Consider the following 18,271-nt stretch of genomic DNA (forward strand, 5'->3'; position numbering starts at 1 on the left):
TTTGAAAAAGCTCTTAAAAGTGAAAGCTGTTTTTACTGAGCGTGTACTTAAGTGAGATTTTCTTTTCTTTTGTTTATTTTTTCTTTTCTCTTGAAGTTTCTTATTCTTTCTTTTATTTTTCTTCATGAAGTCTTACAATTTGTCCAACTGAAGGCATTTTTGAGGAAGTGGTAACAAGCCATCCCTGCTTTGAGTGTAGAGCCATTCCTGTATTTCAAAGACAAGAGGCTAGACCTTGGAATATTTTCCAGAGTAACTATGTCAACATGGAAAATATTATCCTTGGGAGTTAATTCTGCAAAATTCTAAGCAATGTGAAAAGAGGGTCTTGTAATAAGGAGGATGTGGCAGCTTTGGGAACAGGCTGAACCGCTTGCCCCACCTGTAAGAACTTTTGTCATTTATCATAAGTCTATTGGGCAAAAGCTTCACAGTGGAAGTCCAACAAAAAGAAATATGAGATACACATATTAATTTAAAAAAAAAATTTAAAAGCACATCTGCGTGCTAGATCAAAATTGTTAGTAATAATAATAAGCAGCAATAGGTAAACCTCCGTAGATGCAGAAATGTATTTTGTTAAAACCTAAGAACTTTGAAAACACACAAGTTTTTCTGCTTTACCTATATGCAACATTCTGCCCTGAAGTACATGCTTTAAATTAAGTCATCTCTCCCTCTAAATTTCTAATAATTTCTAATCCCAATCTGCTCAAATATTTTCAGTTTCCTCTTTGGTCTCAGTCAAGATAGCCAATCCAGAAACAGGTGTCCATTCATATAACTGAAAATGCGCAAAGTTATCTTCAGGATTGACATTCTAAGGGGATCTTTACGTTGCTCAATTTGCTCTTCTCTGCCAGGCTGCAAACCCCAGTTTAACTGGGCAGAATGTTAAATGGCAAAAATATTTGCCGTTTCCCTTCTGCAGCCAAGCTGACATGCAGAGATACTGAAATCCTACAAGGACTCTGCATCAGTCTGTGCTCTCATTCTTCTGGACTGGGAGGAAACAGAAATCTCACAAGAAAAACTTTTCTCTTGACTTAACAAGACAGTACAAACAAGGAAAAGCAGTAGTTGTTTGGGTATGCCTTGTATTACCAGACTGAGAGTAAGATCCAGCACTTGCTGATCCTGCCTTGATTAATGGACATCACAAAATTCTTGTTCATTTTGGACTGAAGCAAATTGTTTGCCTGGTAAGTCCAATGTGACCTAAATCTGGACTTTAAGTCAAACTATAAGTGAGCCCTAAAATTGCTGTGGACTTTTAAACTCTGATAGCATTGACGGAGTATGGGGGAGCTCAGCTCCTTCAGTGGTGGTGTTCCATGTCTTGCCAATACTGCCTTTAGTTGAATGAATTGCTAACCTGAGCAGAAGCCAAGAAAGGGATTTAGGTCAAAATTGCTGACACTGTCTCTTCTGTAGCTTTAGCTTCAAATACTTCCATAATAGTGTTTGATTTTTTTTTTCCCAATTTTAGCATAATGCTTGGACTAGGTAGAATGCTTTGCTTAGTAATTAACAGCTGATTTTCATGGCACCAGGTAGATTATTTTTAACTATGCCCTCTTCACTGAAATCAAACAAATCAAAATGGCATCATTCAGTGGTCATTTAGTGTAAGGGAATGTGCATTCACCTGGTCTGCTTGTGTTCTCCCCGGTTTGATGGAGAAAAAAAAGAACCTAAAATTGTTTTAATCCTTTACAGTTACATTAAAATGATGTGGCTGTCCAGCTGATAAATTGACTCCATTGTATCTGTTCTAAATTTATATAGCTAGCAAAGTTCTGCAGGTCATAAATGATTTATCTTTTGTATTTGGAGCAGAGTCATAATCATTCACTCTTTTTCAAGTCTAGTTTGGCAACTTTATCTCACTTGCAGTTTGCATTTCTGAAAGTGGAAATATATTCTGCAGCTTTTGATGTGTTGATTGGTAAGAAGGTAAAGACAGCTGCACACACGTCTCCAGAGACTCAGCTCAATGGCTAAATGAAGACCTCTAGTGCTTTCTTGTTAGCCGAGATAGATCTACATCCAGATGAACCACAATTAGTCAATAGTGAAGGCTATGGGTTCATGTGATCAGAAGCCACAAATCAGTTTTCCCTAGGACTTAGTTATTGGCAGATAGCGCCTTAGGCTATGCCTTGCTGCCGCTTGCCTGACTGTAATTTTTCCCCTAGTGAAGTTTTTAAAGTCACATACTGAGACTGGAGCAGTGATCTCCTGACAACAAGGCTGTCACTGGCCTGTCAAATACCAATTGCTTATCAAACAAATTATCTGCTGCTTTAATGTACCTGACCCCGCGCTATTAACAAAGCTTAAAACACTGCTGGTTTCTGTACTGCTGCTTACTCTGTTGGTACCTATCTGCTTACCCACATACCTCATTACTGTGTCGTGGTGTGGGCCAAATCCTTCCAGCCTGCGACACTGGTGGAAACACATCAAAATGATTTATAGCCAAGATGACTGCGTGTCGTTGTGAACCTGTGAAACTGTATCAGTAAACCAGGAAGGAGCCCTAATTCCTGATGGAATCTAAAACCTGGTCCAAAGTTTTTTTATGTTAGAAGGTTTGGTTAACGTATTCATTTGCTCGGATGGCCTCATACTGTATACAACTTCGCCTTTGGTTTTGGCTAAAATTAGAAGCAAGAATATGTTATTAGGAAATTTCATCTGAGGCTTTCAGAGAACTCACAAGTGACAGATATATAGGATTCCCCAATTTTATGGGTAGCTAAAACGAGTCTCAGAGAAGCTGCGTTACTTCCTCCCCCAGTGAATGAGTTGGAGAGTTGCAGATGGAGCCCAAAGGTTTTATCATCTGTCCCTATTTGTAGTTACCAGCCAGTCTGTCTCCTCGGTAGACGATTTACATGCCAAAATGGCATCTGGTCAGCACACTAGTTGAATCCAATCACACCTTTCTCATCGCTACTCTGCAAATAAAGGAAAAATTAAGGCCAGTAGAAGTAAAAGTAATTCTTCAATGAACTGAGCATATAAAACGTGCTTTAAAATTTCCAGCACCCTGCGGTGATGGTGATTAGTTAAAGAAACATCACAGCCTTGTTACTATCACATCTTTTAAAACCTTTTTACATTACACAAAGATGGTCTAAGAAACTAATTAAAATGTTGGACAATAACATAATCAGGGATATCTATATTTGCAGTCTTTTCTCTGTGCTTGCATACATCTTTTATCTGTCAAGTACAGCAAATAGCTAATTAGCCCCCTTTTAAGTGCTCCACTGCTTATATTGTAGCTATAGTCATGCCCTAGTGGGATGGTTTCCAGGAAACCTGATACACGTTCTCAGCTGAAAGAGCGTATGCCTATTCGTAGGCTGTTAAGAAACCGGTAGCGATTAGAAAATGCTCTTTTAAAAAAATCAGTTGTTTGTGGTTCTCGGAACACATCTGATCTGTTGGCGTTTTAAAGACAGAGCAAGCCAAAATCCAGAGTCCCTACATGGCTCCTACGCAGCAAAATTCTTGCCAGTGTCAATCAGAAGGTTACTAAATGTGGGCTGTGGATATCACCTAATGTGTTCCCTAAAAGGTAAGTTTTTAAAATGATGGGATGACTCATCATGTTAAATTATTCTTTTTTTTTGCTCATTTTCTGCTCGTGCAAAAGCCCAGCATAGTTGAAACTGAACTAATATGCACTTATTTTGACAAACTGCCTTAAAAGCATTAGCCAGTTAACGTGCTAGACCACTAGTGCATTAGTATTAAAGTAGTAAATCTGACAAATAGTCTAATCAGCTTAATTTTGCATAATGACAAAGGAAAATGTACTTACAGATTAAAGTGATGTTGGGAGATTTCCCCCCCACCCCCCCCGGCTTCTGCATTAAAATCTTTATGATAGAAAGGCCTCATTGAGGGTTACTATAACATCTAATGTCACATGCCATCTCATGCTGACCACAAAAATAACTCAAGGCGCCACGCTGCTGCAATTAGCAGCTGTAAGATTATGATGTTTTGACACAGGTGAGGCAAAAACCTCCAAGCACAGAGTGAAGATACGAGTTACACAACTATTTCCGTACAAAAGTACCACATATTATTTATACACCAAAAATGTCATAAGAAAAGACTTTTCTCAGACTCTTGAAAGTAAGTTCTGCCACCAATTAATTTTGCAGTGTGACAGCAGAATTTGACTACTGTTATTTGAGGATTTCCACTAGTCTTTGCCTTCTGACTAAATATGCTTGTGTCTGCTGCTCTGCTTCATCAGAAGGTAACAATTATGGTATAAGACGATTAAATACCAACCTTTGCTTATGTCCCACCATAAGACTATCTTTTATAACTATGAGGCAGAGTCCATCCCCCTTTATTCACCAAGTAGCATCTCACTCCATGAGTGGTATGGCTGAAGTTACACTGGGCTACTTAGGAAACAGAATATTGTGGTTTTGAAAATAATAATTATATAGCTCTCTGTTTTATTGGCCTGGTGAAAGGCTATTTAGAGATTATCAAGCATGTTTTTTCTATTATTGTTGTTTGAGATATGATTACTAGATCTACTACACAGCTTTTTCAGTGTGACTTGGGAGCAGATCATTATGTGAAAAATGTATAAAAAGGCATTAGAGAGTAGCCTCATTCTTCCTTTCTGTTCATGTCTGTTTTGCAAGACTTGGCATTTGCCTGATTTACACTCCTATGATATCTAACATTTTAGTACTACTACTACTAACATTTTAGTAATTCGTTTGTTTTTAAAAGAGCGGAAGTTGCAGCTACAGTAAAAAGAACATAGGCCTAATATACCAGAGAAGTTACTTCTATAGGAAAAGTCCTTACATGTGTCTAGGAGCACTTCCATGGTGGATAAAAATAAATTTAATTTTTGTTTTGTACTACTCCACACATTTCCACAGTGTGCTTCCCACCTGCCGAGTTCTGCAGGAAGAGAAACAGCCTGATGGAGACCTGTCCCTGGGGTGGGGGGGTGCCTGACATTGAAACCCCCACTCACCACCTCTACCAATGAACTGAGTTGCCCTAACCTTAGTCGTGTTTAGTTTTAAAGTCTTGCTAAACTTTCCCTTTTAGCAGGAAAGGCTGCAGAAGCGCAACCTGCAGGCCTAGAGCTCTGCTGCTGGGAGACAAAAGTGGGAGACGCTGGCCTGACCGGCTGACTCCAGGCTGAATTTTTGGTTTCTAAAAAAGGGAATATAAAAGTCCTCTGCCTTGCAGAAGTGTCAGAAGTTTAGATATGCTAATACCTCTGAGGTGCTCGTACTCTGTGATAATGGAGAGAGAGGGTAGATGGCAGAAAGGGTAAGTGCCAAACATCCATTAAATACTGTAATGTGACATCCATCCTCCCTCTGTGCTCTCTCTCATCTACATACATGAGCACAGACATAACCATACAAATACGCCTAACCAGATAAAAGTCTGCATCAGCTATGGTCCTATTGAATTCTCTGAAATGATTTTTTTTTTTCCAGCACGGTGGGTTTTGGCATTAAAGTGTATGAATGAAACTCTATACTTCAGCAGCATCGGTAGGAGGGAAGGGAGCAAGAGGGGCGTTAGAGAAAGGTAAAGTGCACATAAAACTGGATAATGTCACCTGCTGCTCCCCATCATGCAACTTAAGAAATGTACAGGAATTTACAATGTACAAATGTTCTCCTTTGTAACTACTGAATTTCACGGTTGAATATTTGCCACTTGTGAATTTGTAACTGGATATTAGCAATTTCCAAATGGCTGGGATGTTTGTGCACACGTAGTATTTGAAAAAGTGTAGTAAATATAAGAGATAACCCACGTATTCACTGCAGAGGAGACAAAAGGAAACAGAAATGCTAAGAACTGTCATGCAGTAAGCTATTAAACTGGCACAACCACATTAAATATGCAAGCATGAGCTGATATGATTCCCAGAGCATTTCCATATGGATATGATAGAAACAGTTACATTGTCCAAGTAAGAGGCTAAAGCCAACGAGTTTTGGACAAGATGGTTTAAACGTAATTAAGTGATGTGAAACTATTGCTAGGGCAAAACCCAACTTTTATTTGACTCCCTCGTCACGCAGAATGGGATGGCATCCAACCTGTCAGTGGTCCCGGGATTGTATGCCAATGTGTGAGAGGTAAAATTTGCAGAACTAAAATAAACCCTGATTTCAATCATCTCATCTGAAATGTCTCAAGTGTCACTTTTATAGGAGACACTTTCTTCTAAAAATATGAGAAGTTATCCTGGTACTAAGTATTAGGTGACCAGAACGTAACATATCACAGCTGTCTTGTCACATAGTGACATGCAGTGGTTGTAGCACATTGTTATTATTTATTATTATTATTACTAATATTATTAACAACTTGCTGTTACTATGAAAGTGTTAGAAACTGTCTTTTTATTTTGTGTTTTCTCAGCACATAACACATCAGGTTTCATGCCTCTGCCTGGGCATCCTTAGTCCTATTATCCTATACTATCCTAATTTTCCTATTTTCATGTTATTGTGTCGTATTTTCTTATTATATCCTTGATCATATCATATAAATGGGTGGATACAAAAAGGCAAAATTAAAAAGTATGCAAAGTTTTAAATAACATAAAAAACCACGTATTAAAATTTCCAAAATGAACATTTTGCTAAAACATAGTTTTCTAAAACAAATATAGGTTTTTTGCTTAGAAGTATTATGGGCTTTTTAAAAATCATGCCAGTTCAGAAGGAAAATTAATTTCTGTGTTAAAAGAAAAATCCCATTCAAAATGAACTTTAAAAATATGTATACTGTATTCTTGACTTATGGCAAAAGGGCATAATTATCTGCTTCCGGTGATGTTTGTGAATAACAATTGAACCGATGGTTAGCAGAAGGAGGTGTTCATTTCCCCTTTCCTCTATTATTTTCAAACTCTTCCCTTCCGTACCTTTAGAAGTTTGCCCCTTTCCATTAGGGCCCTTTGTTTGTGATCCGCTGCCAAATTCATCTGTATGCATCGTCTTCAGTAATATTGAGAGTTGTACCTTCCACGAGTCTTTGGCACTGCATGATGAAGCGCTCTATTTATATTAAAATGAAGAAGTTCCTAAGGGAGACATAGAACAGAATGAAACAACAAACAGAGCTTTAGAGACTGGCTATGCGAAGGGACAGTGACAGCAAAATGGTCGCTCTTGTTACGGAGCGGCCCAAAGGACTGCAGAAAGACTTATAGCATGAGCCACACTGGCTTGAACTTGGCAGCTCTTAGAGGCTTAAGCACTTGCCACAAGAAGATGTTTTACAAGACAGAAGTTAATCAAACAATTTCTCAAGACTGCACATCTTGATTTGGGATGCCATTGACAGAAGATGTTGCGTGAGGCTTTGCTATATATAAATTAGAGGAATTATTTTAACATCGAACCATATTTCTTCATTTGAATCAACACACAACTATATTGCTGTTGTTATGATTTACTTAGTCTAGATAATAGGAGAAACACGACATAGACGTCACATTATACGGCAACTAATGCCCTACCATTTTCAACTCGAGGGAAGGGAGAAAGTGAATTAAGCTGCTACTGAAATATGCCCTGCAGGTCAATTTGAATCGGACAAGAGTGCTATAAAGTGGTTTATTGTGACGGGGGGAAGCCATTGTTAAATTGCCTGGAGGACTGTCTCAACCTGACCATGATGAGGGAAGCCGTGAGGTTGCTGTGCCCTCTCTTCTGATGGTACGAGCAATCAACTCGGCCATCCAGAGGTACCGCGTGGGGCAAGAGCAAAAGGATGTGAATTATTACAGGTGAATTTCAAAGAAAAATAATATTTTGCAAAATATTTTTAGAATGGGGAAAGAAGATCGGATCTGATTTTTTGAAGGGAAAAAAACCTAGATGAAGTAGGCAAGAGAGGGTATTGCAAGTTGCCGTTTTCTTTGTACATCGAGGCCCTGTCTGGGCCAAAAGAGCACTGCTAAGTCACCATGGTGCTACCAGGAGGGGAGAGAGAAGCCTGAGCATCTGTGAAGGGAATATGTTTTTTATCTGGGTTTGTTTTCATCACTTGATTTTTGACTTCAGTCTATAATTCATGTTTGATATAAAGGAAATACTTGTTGAAGATTCAACCTGTCCTTTCCCAGGTCGTCAAGTAGACGGTTACAACTTCCCACTGAGTACCAGTGTACTGCCTGTGCTTCATACTGGTTCCAGCACAAACGGGAGACAGGCTACGCTTGGCATTCCCCAATCATAACAGCATCCGTTTAAGGAACTTATTTTCAATTTCAACACCTGCTACAAAAAGAAAAGAGGGCACCATCTATAGGAAATAAAGTAGTAGTCAGATACTCTAATAAGCAAACTTATTTGGGAAAAAATTAATTGTTCCCTGTGGATATAGACCTGTAGATGCCGATAGCACGGGTAGGGAGGAAAGATCACTGTTTACAAGGTGAAGACATAATTTATTCCATTCCTAGTCCACAGAAAGTCAAGCCCAGGGCATATCCTTCCTGTCTATGTTTTTTGAAAATCATTTCTACAAAAAAAAAAAAAGAAAAAAAGTTTAAAACATCTGAAAACGCTTTCTGTCTTTTAAATTGACTTTTGACTTTTTTTTTTGGGGGGGGGGAGGGGGAAAATTGGAAATGCCTTTTTCATAACGGTCATTGCAGAGGGCAGGAATTGTCGAAGTCAAAAAGGAAAAGTTTCCAGAAACAAAAGCTAGACTTGTTTTTTTGGGATCCAGTTCCAGACTATAACTACCTCGGGTCATGCTGTCTGATACAGTGGCATGTATCAGAAAATGTGCGCCGAAGCAAGAATTTCCTGTCAGCACCTACTTGCATATCTGTCACTGCTGCACTCCCTCGCCTTCTCCCTTGCTTGCCATCGCCCTGCAATTAGCAGGAGCCTCAAAAGCCATTCTTCACTATTATTGCTAATACCCTCCAAATATGGGGAAGGGAGAAAACAAGAAAAACGGAGAGGAAGACCTGGATATTCATTTTCAAATAATAGAGTGTCGGGTTTTTTTGTTATCTCTGCAGTCAAGAATAGGAAAGTTATGAAGAGATTCAGGACTGCGTAACCTTTGAGGACAGGTAGCTCTGCCAGTTGTCCATGAAGGGCAGAGTTTGCAAGAAATCACCTCCTCCAAAAGGGCTTCTTTCCTCATGGATTTAGAATTTCGGATGTGGAATATGTGCATAACTTTTAAAAACTGTTTTATTTTATCATGATTTCCCAACCTTTTTAGTAAACCAATTATCCGTTCTATCTTGATCACACTCCTCACCCAAAATTTGATTTGGTTTAATATTAGAATTCCACCATTTGTTAACAGATCACACGTGAGAGAGACTTGAGGTATTTTTTTGTACATCAGCCAGTCCAAAGCGTGGTTTGTGTTTGCTTCTTGGCGTCTTTGCTAAGTCACCTGAGCTGCACTTCTCATGTTAGACTGCCTTTGAGGCATCTACCTTCAAAATACCTCGAGACAGTAAAGGTAAAAATTTGGAGAATGGCAGGGCTGTGGGATTATTCCTTCTGGCAAAGCACTGTGGAAAAGGTGCTCCTTTTCTTTTTCACGTATTTACAATTTTTTTTTCCACATGAGCAAATTTGTCTGAGCAACTTTGGGTGCCTTGGAACATGTCCTTGTGCCCTTAACCTGTTTTGGCTGCAGTACAGGTTTAATCTCTCTGGCATCCATTTCTGGATTTTCCTGGTAGAACTAACATCTCTGTCAATGAAACAGGAAAGTTTGTAAAGTTTGGTGAATGGCCAAAAATAAAATAGGCATTTCACATGAGGTTAGGGAAAGTAATGAATCAGTGAGGCTACTGCCTATTTAGAGTTAGACAGGTAGAAATTAAAATGAAAGATATCTTTTTTTTAATGTGTTTTTTTGGTTACACTAGATTTCTCAAGGATGTTTAGAGAGCCTTAAAATAGGCAGTCTTAAAAAGCAGAATATTGTACACACACCCCCGCCACTGCCATCTTGGGTTAATTCTTCGGAGTTGATGGTGTGGCTAATTCAGCTAACAGGGAAAATACTGTGGGATGTGCCCCTTGTGACCTCTAACTGTGAACTGGACCCCAGAACTCGGCACCAGACTCCCACCACTCCAGAATACCCATATAGAGCAAAACCCCTCCCCCTTTAAAACTTTAACTAACCTGTCCTGCCTGCTGACCATCGTGCCGGGTACAATGATTTATACATTATGGGGGTTTAATCAAGCAGTCTGTAAAAATCAGCAGGAAACGACATGTGCTTTATTGTGATTAAAATGCTTGAGACAGTAGCATTAAGCGTAAATGACACTATGTAACAGCAATTACATATTATCGGTTAGATCTTCTGCTAATGTAAATTCAAATAACTGTGTTTGAGGCCATGTTTCTCTAATTCACTCTGTAAAGATTTCAAGTAAGGGAGATCAATTTTAATTAAGCACATGTTTTAGAGATCATATAAAAGTGGAGAGAAAAAAAAGTCATATTTTTTTTTGCTACGAGGTTATTGAATATATTGTAGAAGATTAAGGTTCTGCTTTTGTTAATTAGGCTTTTTTATGATGTTACGGAATTTGGAATTAACAAAGATCAGGAAAAAGCTAATTTTTATCTGAGAAAAATTACAAGAATAAAGAAATCAAAGGTATACATTAAATTCCGAGACAGAGATAAAGCTAGATTTGTTCGATGATAACTGTTGCAGCAAATATCTTTCTGTGAAATAATTTGTTGTCTAAACTTGCTAACATAAAGCAGTTTAACTAAACTGTACTTTAAGAAGACAGTGGAAGTACTCAGATGGCAAAACAGTAGTTTCTTCCAGACTGGCTCAGTAGTTTAGTATAACTGTGAGTTTTATTGTGTTTTTATCCGCTGTAGTTATTACATCAAACAAATTGGTTCATCCTTTCCTGGCCAAAGTATAGAATGACTCCAAAAAATCACTGAGAAGAAAAAAAAAAAAAAAAAAACTCCCATTGTGTAAAATGCATTTTCAAAGAAAGAAAGGAAAAAAACCCAAAACAACAGGAACCATAAATTGTCCACCTAGGGAGTGCAAATGGCAGCAGGCTGAGGAGTTACCTCTCTTTCTGTGTGGCCACGTGCTCGAGGGCTGCATTGCCTGCGTGCCCGTGGAAGCGGATCATCCCAGGTTTCTCTCTCTGTGGTTTTATTAATGACCTTGGTGCCTTGGCCTGGGGTAAATGGCCTTGTAAGCAGATGGGGTGGAGCATGTCTTCTAGCATGTGGACACCAGCAGCAGAGCCTCCCCTGGCCTTGTCTTCCCTTCTTGCCTGAAGTGTCCCATGTACCACAGCTGTCCCACAAAACTCAGCTCAGGAGTCCCTGGGCCCCTCCCGCATCTTGCTTTTGCTCTCTCGATCATGTCTGTGGCCAGAGATTTTTGTGGGCATTATTTGAAGTGTAGAGCAGGGACCTTGCCTGTGGAAAGAGGACTTTTCATTATTGTGTTTTCTGTATTATGTTACAAAATTTGGAATTAGTGAATATCAAGAGAAGGTTGTTTTCTAACACGGGGAAGTTGCAATAATGAAAAAAATCCACAGTATACAATGTTAATGCACTTCCTCCAGGAAGAAGTGGAAGAGCAATTTCAACATGCTTTGATTCATCAGTTTTTTAATTGCTGCTGTAATCATTAGACATTATATATCTGGCCAGACCGAACAGCTTGGTCACTAAAGGTCAGTAGGTTAAGGCAATGTTTTGTACCATGTTGTGAGGAAAGCTGTGTTTATTTTAGTGTTAGTAGATATGCTCCTGGTGCTGTATTTTGGTTTAAAACTTACAATATCTTTTTCTCAGAAGATCTGATACAGAGATACTGTATGCGATGACAGGCCAAATTTGCCTCTTCACTATAAATAATCACTGTAAGAAAATTAAGGTGCAAAACCATGCCTGCTGTAATTGTTGCATACTTATTAGAAGCTTTCCCTTTCCAGATTCTCTGGGTATTTGTTGCCCATGATAATGTGAATACTTAAGGGGAAAGTGTAATTAGCAACTGTGTAGTTCATTCAGTAAACATTTCTGAGCTGTTTGATGTGACTGAACTGAGCGTCACATATAATTTTACACTTTTATCCTACCAGGCAACTGACAGGTCTCTAATCTCAGTCTCAGAGCTTTCACTCTGCTTGAACTTTGCTTCATAGAGGTCATTTTCCAACCACTTGGGAGCAGGAGCCACGTCCGTTAAATCCCACAGAGTCGATAGATGCGATAATAGCTTTAGGCACATTTTCTTAGAACTCGAGGGAAAAGACAATTTCAATAAATGTAAAGCTATACTAGCTACAATCTGCAGAATATGTAAGCAAATCTCATAGGAGCACATCTTTCTTTTACCTCCTGGCAAGAATCTCTTTAATAATAGCATGTATTTGTTTGTTTTCAATATCAACATTTGATAAGGGCAGAAAAGTTGCACACGATGCTTTAAGAAGAGAATAAAGAGGGGGAGAATGAACGAGGTGAAATGACCAGCAAAATATTCCCTCAGGTTTAGATTTTACAGACTATTGAATAGCCTAATACATATTTCTACCCTCGGAGAAAAGCAGATGGTAATAGGGTGTGCGTATGGTGGTCTGACCATCGTATTGCAAATAAGGCAAGTGTTAGCTCAACATACAAACTATTGGTAGGAGGAAAGTAGAGACCAAGCATCTATAAATACATGCTGCTAGCATGCTAAACAGGCTCGTACACATAATGCTTTGATATATTTTACATCGTATAGATCACAGCTCATCAAAACAAGCTTGCAGGTTGTATCTGTCAAGATAATTAACAGACAATTCCTCTGTAGCAGATGTCTGAGATAAGTAGGAAGGACAGTCCTTCCCTTGACATGGCATCAAAGGAGAAACAACTAATATTAAAATAAAATAATGTGAGTTATTTCAGTTTGATCGTAGCTGCCTAGCATAAAAATTAACTCCCCTCACATGATAAAACAAACAATCCCTGCTTGACTGTCAAACTCTCATGCTGAGACTGAAAATAAACTTTCCAATTCTTTCAACATTTTTGCTATTGTCTTTGATTTTTTTTTCCTTGATATATTTGTGGTGCAAAGGAATAAATCTTGAAAGTAAAGTATCCCCTCCAGCAAAATATTTTACTCCATTTGCCTTGGAGAATTCCACTGCAGGGGAGAGAAGAGGAAGGAAAAAAAAAAGCCTCACAGAGTAGCTGGAACAGCTTCAAATTCAATAGCCTATGAGATTTTCCTTTAAATGATCTTTCTAAATATAACAGTTCAATAGGTCAGTGGTCAATATGAATGTTATCTGCAAGCTGGAGCTATTAATTTCTGCAACACTGTTCCAGATGCCAAATGTTAGCGTAATGTCGTATACGCCAGCTTTCTCACACATATGCTTAAATGAACATTAGGCAACAACAACTGAGCAAGTGATGCTGGTGCTCCCATGTTGAAAAGGAAAATATCTGCTAGATCACAATACAGAATTTTTATTTCTAATTTTTCTTTTCTTTAAAAGGTTCTTTGAGAAATGGTCAGCCTGAAGAGAAGAATATTTCCGACGGTGAGGTGAGAATTTGTACAGCTTCTTGACAAAGGTGAGAGAAACAACGCAGAAAATAGTGCTTTAGACTAATTCAACTCCATTCAAAATTCATAGTAAGATATGGCAAATGTACTGAGGGTCTGTACGGTAGCAGAAGGTTGAAAGCTTGTAGCAAATAAATTTTGAAATGGAAAGTATGTTGGGCCCTGGGAGACAAACATGAATTAGGAGCTGACCCTGGCTGTAGTGGATGCTCCAGCAGAGGCAGTGCTGGGAGCAGTTTTGCTCCGCTCCGGGCTCCCAGAGTCAGGCCGGGGCTGATGCAGGGGCTGCAGCAGGGCCACAACCCACCATGCAGCATGGACCTCTGAGACCTGCCAGTGGCAGAAAAGGGAGGTGACCTCCTTTCCGGACTCTGACAGGTGTCGGGCACGCTGGAGGACGTAGGACACAGCATTTGCAAGGCTGGAGGGTGCACCCCTGCCCCCATCCATGCACACTTATTTGGGAAGGTAGCAGCCTGCATGTTGTTGTAGCATCTGCAAATGACCCGCAGATAACAGAGCACACTCGCCTTCCCCATCACGTTTTCCCACCGTTGATGTTTAAGCTGTGGGCCACTGCCCTGTGGGGTCTCAGTTTAAAACACGTTTTAGAATACTTTGCCTCCCTTCTTATTTCTGCTTATCACTCTGAGCATCCTTTCCTGTGTACAGTTCATACTCCCTAGGAAGAGTTAGATAATGTCTCTCTTTGTCCGAAGACTAGTGTTTGTTCTTGCAAGTTCGTCTATGGTTGTCCAATAGCTAGAGGCTACTGAGTGTCATGCCACTCGTTTCAGACCTGATCACAACATGGAAAGTCTAAACACAACAGTCAGTGTGTACAGCCTGACATGTCACTGCGTTATTTGGCACCTTCAGAGGCATCACGTGGGAATCCACAGAAACAAGTCTGCAGTTTTTGTCTTGAAAACAACACAGAGTGATGTTTTTATTTTCTCCCACATGTCTGACTAAGAAAAGTCAATCGCATCCTCCAGAAATCTACTGAGTTGTGGTTATCTTAGTGCAAGGTGCTAACCTGTTGTGTCATGTCCTTGAAATTAATAGTTCCTTGGGAACCAAGGCTGGACAGCTAGTTTTGAGAGATGATTTGGCTCAGCAGTCTTACTTTATGTGCTTCAGTGGTGCTGCAAGAACCCAGAGAAAACTTCTGTGAGAAAACATCAGAGAATTGCTATGGGCAGAGTGAAAACACTGTCAAAGAAACCAGTTAAGGAGAGGAAAAGAGCTCAAAAGGTTTGTTCCCTGTTGTACTGAAGCTGGTTATTCTGTTTCGAATCAAGGCTGCTGAGCTGATTTTCTATTACAATACTTGTGGTTGCAGTCAGGCCAGAAGTGCATATTCGCACTCAGAGGACCTTATTCTTGTCTTTATTTCTCTCTTTTGAGTGACAACTTTATTTAAGCAAACTACCACCTCTACATCATTACCCTAGATCTGTTTTCTTCTACTCAAGTAGTACCTTGGCCAGTTTCTCTGCCATTTCCTCTCACGCATTTTGTCATCGCCTCTGGTTTGAAGATTTACAATGACTTCTATTTCCTCTTGCCAGTGCCTCCTGTTTCAGTCACTACAGGCAAGTCGGGTGAACCCGACTTGCCTATAGCGGCCTGTTGGTCAGGTCTGTTCACCCCACCCAGCTTTGACCAGCTTCTCTCTAGGTCCTCTCACCCAAGCTATGTCTAAACCCACGAGATAATATTCTTCCTGATGTTATAAACTGGGCTCTTTCCTTCACTCATCCACCTACCCAGATTTAGTTCTCATTGAGGTTCTCTTCATCTGTCAGTTTGATGGCCTTCTTTTCTAGCTACATGTGCTCCTACCTTTTATGCATAAAAACCTTGACAGCACTGTCATAGAAATGCCTTCACCTTACACACCAGGTTTTGATGTGCTGTGTAGAATAGTGCAAGCCAATCAAAAGCTGTTTTTTAAAGTTTGTTATTTGCTTAAGCAATTCTTGTGTCTGAGAAACTTGGTGTGGGTGATTGATTTATTAATATCACTTTGCCGGTAGATCTTTAGAATTTATTTTTCTCACAATATATCCCATGTACGAATAATAAATATTACTGAAATAATAACAGATTTACTATTTTTATGATGAGTTCATGTCCCCATGTGATTCTAATAAGAAGAACCCAGGTTGGGAAAGAAGCCATGAAATTTTATTATGTCTGTACTCTAATCCTAATTCTCCAATGCAGAGCAAAATCCATCTACGCCAGAAAATATCATATGGAAACCAGAGACCTTTAAGTTTTTACTGCCGCTGTCCCAAATGGAGGTATATATGTGAACGCTGCTGAGCTCAGAATTATGATCCATGACCAGAAGTAACATTTGTGGTGCCAGAGAACCTTATTCATTACAGAGGCAGGTTTAACATGTTTATGCTTTTCTTGAACTGCTGATGGCCCCAAAAGAAGACTGCATTGGCACTCAGGGATTGCTGGGAAGCAAACCTCTTTTTTATTTTAGCCAAATTCTCCCTAGCAGAGAAACACTGAAGAAGGACACTTTGCTGTCCTGTGCTGCTGATCATTTCTCCCAGGTATTTTTCATTTACTGGGCCCACTGAGTTTCTGGTAACTTGCTCTTGTGGGTTGGTACAAAAAGGTCTCTGTAAAACTTGGAGTCTGGGAGAAAAGTTTTCTTTTTAGAGCTTTAACATTCTTTAAAGAATAAGACATGCTAATTATTTTATATAGCAAAATTTAACAGCTTTTTTTGATTTGTTGCACTGCATCAGATAAGCAACTTTTTTTACACAAGAGCACGTCTAAACAGTAATTTATGTAGTAGAATATGTTGGTGGCCCAAAAGAGCTTGTTTCCAAAATATGGTTAAACAAAATCCTTATTTAGTATGAAACCACATATAAAACTGAAGCATTGGATACAATTAGTGAATTCATTGAATTATCAAATTCTACTCCATTTTAAGTTGATCAGCTGCTTGAAATGGCTACAGATACGTTTTTATATCTGCAAGCCTAAAGCGACCTCAGGGAAAAGCATTTTCTCTCTTAAAAGCTACACAGACAAGGAGTTGAAAAATGTAAAAGTGGTTTCTATAGCGTAAAAGCTGAGAGACAAATCTACAAATGGGATCAATCTGCCTCACTCCTGCTGCCTTAATCCAGCACCTCAAGAATCAATGTCTCAAGTCAATCCTTCCAGATGAGGTGCTGATTGAGTTCCAGGCGCTTCCAGTGGTAGGAGGGAGGTTGCTTTGGAAAAAAAAGGACCAATCTCCTCAGAGGAGTAACTTTATTTTATGCAAAATGCTAAAAGAGCCGTTTTCTGCTGCGGCAAAATGTGGAGGACTGGCTGTATGTTCACAGTGCAGGATGGAGCTCAGCAGCATCAGCCAAATCTTCCCACACGCGAAATGGTTGATGATTTCATGAGAGAGCTGTGAGTAAAAGGGTAGAGTTGAGCAATGTGTCTGTTCTCTGTCCTGTCATTTCTGGTTAATCTGACTCTCATAAAGGAAATATTACAAAATACTAATTTTCAGAAATCCAGTGCTGGGGATATTAGTAAGGCTGGTCCCCTAGTAGGAAAGAAAGCAAAAAAAGCAAGGAAAAGAGAAATCTATCTGGTGCACCTACTTCTAAAATATCCATGTCAGGGATTTAACAAGTGGGAGCACTTCTTCCTGATTCATTAAAGCCTTGTCTTTCTGGACATAAACAGCCATATATTGCTGGTAAACAGCCCTTTGGAAGGTACGTGATTATCCTGCAGTTTTTCTTTTCTGTGGTTTGTGCAGATCCATCTTGTGCTAGAGTATGTTCCCCAGGGACCGCGGACTGTCAATATCACCTGAAAAATACCTGCATCTACAGTGAAGCCACTGGGGCCACAGAAATGCTGTCGTTCTCCCATAGTACCTATTTTGTAAGACAAGCTGCATTTAAATATCTTTCTTTAGAACAAGTTTGGAAGGCATATTTTCTAATATTTTCTATTAGATATTAGACTAATATTGTCTATTAGTCATATTTTCTAATAGAACTGAAACCAGATTTAGCTGAAGCATTTTGATCTCTCTCTAGGGTGGGCCAGGCTGGCAATGGGGGATGAATTATTAAAAATGTATTTAATCTGGGGAATAATCTTCAAGTACCTGTAAAGATGAGAGGGATGCTGACATGATCCTGAGATGTGAATTGCTGTGGTCTCTGTGGAAAGGGTGGATAGATGGTGTTTGTGTGGAGACTACACAAAATAGTTGGGGTTTAATATTTAACACTAGCAGGTTGTGCTAAATATGCTAAGAAGGTAATCTTTACTTTGGCAAAGCACAGAGCCATTTTAGCACCATTCCTTTCCTCAAGTAGTGCATCCTGCCCTCCCGGCAGACCAAAAGAAGCCAAACGAGGAAGAGTGGGATGACAGGAAGGTCGCCTTTTTGTGCTGCTCTTCCCTGCTGACAAGGAAGATTCTTGGCTGTCACCGCTCCACTGCTGTTAGCAATTAATTGCAAAATGCAATGGCCAGCCAATCGCTTCTTGTCTTGCTCCGCATGATTTGGGAAAAAAGAGGCAGCCTATCCCCTGTCCTTACCTGTACATTGCCTCCCATTGTG

The 18,271-nt window shown here is 39.5% G+C and overlaps 1 protein-coding gene and 1 long non-coding RNA gene across 3 annotated transcripts in view; one reads left to right on the forward strand and one right to left on the reverse strand.

The window, feature by feature from the left end:
* The window catches only part of LOC128910585 (uncharacterized), a 16,482-nt gene extending 12,533 nt beyond the window's left edge, over positions 1-3,949 (reverse strand). For both annotated transcript variants that reach the window (XR_008466776.1, XM_054203998.1), the window contains exon 1: positions 3,836-3,949. The gene's annotated coding sequence lies outside the window, so the exon portion shown is untranslated. The remainder of the gene's footprint in view (positions 1-3,835) is intronic.
* LOC128910588 (uncharacterized) lies at positions 3,392-17,562 on the forward strand. Its single transcript, XR_008466779.1, has 3 exons — positions 3,392-3,589; positions 13,580-13,658; positions 17,453-17,562. It is a non-coding gene; the product is annotated as an uncharacterized LOC128910588 (long non-coding RNA).
* Positions 17,563-18,271: the final 709 nt, after the last annotated feature.

Source organism: Rissa tridactyla, chromosome 5, assembly GCF_028500815.1.
Source record: "Rissa tridactyla isolate bRisTri1 chromosome 5, bRisTri1.patW.cur.20221130, whole genome shotgun sequence".
Lineage (NCBI taxonomy): Eukaryota > Metazoa > Chordata > Aves > Charadriiformes > Laridae > Rissa > Rissa tridactyla.